The 3,716-nt window shown below is 42.6% G+C and overlaps 1 long non-coding RNA gene across 1 annotated transcript; it reads right to left on the bottom strand.

The window, feature by feature from the left end:
* Nucleotides 1-506: 506 nt before the first annotated feature.
* On the bottom strand, nucleotides 507-1,733 carry LOC123098354 (uncharacterized). The gene is made up of 4 exons (XR_006447726.1): nucleotides 1,413-1,733; nucleotides 1,137-1,316; nucleotides 909-1,065; nucleotides 507-530 (listed from the first exon to the last, which is right to left on the bottom strand). It is a non-coding gene; the product is annotated as an uncharacterized lncRNA (long non-coding RNA).
* Nucleotides 1,734-3,716: the final 1,983 nt, after the last annotated feature.

The following is a 3,716-nucleotide window of genomic DNA, read 5'->3' on the forward strand; positions in this document are numbered from 1 at the left end:
GGCTGCCAAAATGAGAGAGCAGCTGCCTCACTAGGGCGGTGGCAAATACGACATCGACAAACAAAGTCGCAGCGAGTGAGAAATCAGGATGGTGAGTAGCGACTATAGCCAGCAGCAGCGAGGAGTACATGTGTACAGATTGAATCTAGTTGCCTTCCTTTCCCAAAACAAGAGATATATCCATACCCAAAATTTCAGTAATCCAAAGAATTGGTTTATCTGCTTGCTATATATGTCGATATTAGTGAATTTTTTTGGCAATAATTTGTGTACTTGTTAGTTCCTACTAATGCTCATTGTGCATTTTTTAACCATTTTTGGGTGTCCATTCTTTAAATTGCTTTGAATTGTAGTTGGTACTTAGACAAGAAACATTGTAATAATGGAAGTTGGTACATACACAAGCTGCTGAAATTACCGGTCATTGTTGAGATTAAACATGCATGGGAGAGACTAGCATACCTTTGTTCGCTGCATGGTGGCTCATTCAAACCAATTGCTTTATCCCCTCGTCTAGTTATTTTTTACTCCTATAAACAAAACAAAATAAAACATAAAATACGAGTAACATTTTTCTGCAAAGCGTGAGACGCACATACTCCCAAAGTAAATCAGGTCTATTACATGGAACCGGTGTTGTATTCTTAAGTTGAACAAGAACAATAGCGTGAAACGAAAATTATAGGTAGGCAAGACATGTACGTAAAAATATGAACATTCTTACAAAAATTCACAAGAGCAAATGGAGGGATCATTAAACAAACCCAACATATGCAACAAAATGATATTCTAACCTCAAAGTTACCCACAAAAGAGATCCCAATGCGAGAACAAATACTAGGTGGTAGTGAGCATTATATATTGCATGAAAGGTGATCGGACATTATCCTTATTCATTATGAACCAACCTCCCAAATGATATGGTTGTGGCCGACGAGAGGTCGCTGAGGAGGCAACCGAGATCCTCCCTGCTGGTAGATCTGGCCGTCGTTGTCCACTAGGCCAAGGTCCGGAGTGGCCATCCCGCGCACGGCCACAAAAGAGACTCCAATGCGAGAAAAAATACTAGGTGGTAGTGAGCATTATCTATTGCACAAAAGGTAATCGGACATTATACTTATTCATTATGAACCAACCTCCAAATGATATTGTTGTGGCCGACGAGAGGTCGCCGAGGAGGCAACCAAGATCCTCCCTGCCAGTAGATCTCGTCGTCGTTGTCCACTAGGACAAGATCCGAAGTGGCCATCCCACGCACGGCCACAAAAGAGATCCCAAAGCGAGAACAAATACTAGGTGGTAGTGAGCATTATCTACTGCACAAAAGGTAATCAAAAATTTTCATTATTCATTATGAACCAACTTTCCAAATGATATGGTTGTGGCCGACGAGAGTTCGCCGAGGAGGCAACCAGATCCTCTCTGCCGGTAGATCTGGTCGTCATTGTCCACTAGGCCAAGATCCGAAGTGGCCATCACGCGCACGGCCACAAAAGAGATCCCAATGCAAGAACAAATATTAGGTGGTAGTGAGCATTATCTATTGCACAAAAGGTAATTGGACATTATCCTTATTCATTAAGAACCAACCTCCCAAATGATATGGTTGTGGCCGACAAGAGGTCGCCAAGGAGGCAACCGAGATCCTCCCTGCCGGTAGATCTGGTCGTCGTTGTCCACTAGGCCAAGATCCGAAGTGGCCATCCCGCGCACGGCCAGAAAATAGATCCCAATGCAAGACCAAATACTAGGTGGTAGTGAGCATTATCTATTACACAAAAGGTAATCGGACATTATCCTTATTCATTATGAACCAACCTCCCAAATGATATGCTTGTGGCCGACGAGAGGTCGCCGACGAGGCAGCCGAGATCCTCCCAGTCGGTAGATCTGGTCGTCATTGTCCACTAGGCCAAGATCCGAAGTGTCCATCCCGGGCACGACCGTTGGGGCCGTCCGGTGTGCGGCCACCATGGATGCCGAGCATATGGACGTCGTGGCCATCCCACCTAGCGGAGGCGTCGCCAGATCTGTAGGGAGGCTATGGTGGAGTGGGTGTGGGGGAAGGAGAGGTAGAGGTGGGGGATCGCCGTCGGCTGTGGAGATTGGGAGAGGGGTGGATTTGAGGTTGAGAGTTAGGTTTAGGGGTCAAATTTATAGGGTAGGGGACGCGATGGGTCATTCTGGGCCGACACACTATTAGCCTCGTGGACACTTGATAGGCAGGCCAAGAGAGTATGTCATTGGTAAAATGAGTTTAGGTTAATTATCTTTGCTCAAATAAAAATTATGGTATGGTATGGGTATGGGAATAAGGCTTCATGTCTGGGACTAGACTAAATCTCAAATTTAGGCATCTTTCTAAAACCATCAGCAATTTTGTAGGCATTAAATGCATTTCTCTCTATTTACTCGATATATTTGAAATTTGAACTACATGTACCTTAAAATGGTCACCAAATTAAAAGCAAATCATGTTCAAGCACTTATGTAACTCATAGCCTCCTGTCAAAAAATATGAAAATTTTAAATATTTCTTTAGAAAATTCCATACAATTACAAGCATCCTATATGTTTTATTTTCCTATAAAATCTAAATGCGGTTTAAATACAATGAGATTTTGTATGGGTTCATCATATTATCTAATGAGACTGTTAAAAATCCATACATTTTAGTAATTTTGTAAGCATACATTGATTTATAATTCAAGCATCTCCCAACAATTGTTTTAGAATTCGAAGGGGGAGGAGGAAGTATGTAGTCCACATCATGGTTTGTTCATCATTTTCACTTGATTTTGTACTGCAACTAGATATTGTGGCAACATACAGTAATATACCTGCATATGTTCCATCTTTTTATGTAATGATTTGTCTTTCTTATTGTTTTGAACACATCAAATTAAGGTACCATGTGGCGTGCCTAACAAAACTTTTGATTTCAAATGCCCCAAACTTTTCTACATGCCACATCCGTTATTTGTTTGTTCATGTCAAATAAGCCGAGGACGCTTCAGTCAGTGAGTTTCGTTGCAGTGATGTAAAGTGCTCATACTTTATTAGTACTACTCAAGAAAATAACAACAATCCCCGGTCGCCAGTGTTGACGTATAATGTGCTGACTATTCTCTCTCATCATGTCGGTCTTTTGGTTGCATTGGTTAGAGTTTGCACTTCTACATGGTATTGGAGCCAAGAGGTTTTGAGATCAAGACCCGACTGACGCAATTAAATTGCAGCACACTTTCAGTCGATATTTAGGCCTGAAGGAGCCACACATGACGACGGCGAGATCTAGCGCTGCTTTCATCGAGACGGCCGCTCATCCGTCAACGCTCCCCGCGGCGTCTGGAAACGGCAGCAACTAGTAACTGAAGGTGGGCGCAAGGCTGTAGATGGTACTCTACACTTCACTGTAGATGGTACTCTACACACGCACACGTTACCGGCAGTGTTTAATGGCTTATGAACATTGCATTGTTCTCTCTTCGGTTCGTATAGAAAGAGTAGAAAAGAAAATAGTGGCACTATTCATATGTCTAGTGTAAAAAGAGCTGAAGAAAAGGAGATTTGAGTGCGGCGTTTCTGCTCCCGAGCTCATCTTCTCCCTCCGCCACCCTCCCCCCCCCCCACCCACCCCGAAAAAAATCAAAACAAATAATAAAAAAATCAGAAAATTCTAATTTTTTTTATGTGCTAGATAAGTTCATGTGTAA

This window comes from Triticum aestivum, chromosome 1B (assembly GCF_018294505.1).
Source record: "Triticum aestivum cultivar Chinese Spring chromosome 1B, IWGSC CS RefSeq v2.1, whole genome shotgun sequence".
NCBI lineage: Eukaryota > Viridiplantae > Streptophyta > Magnoliopsida > Poales > Poaceae > Triticum > Triticum aestivum.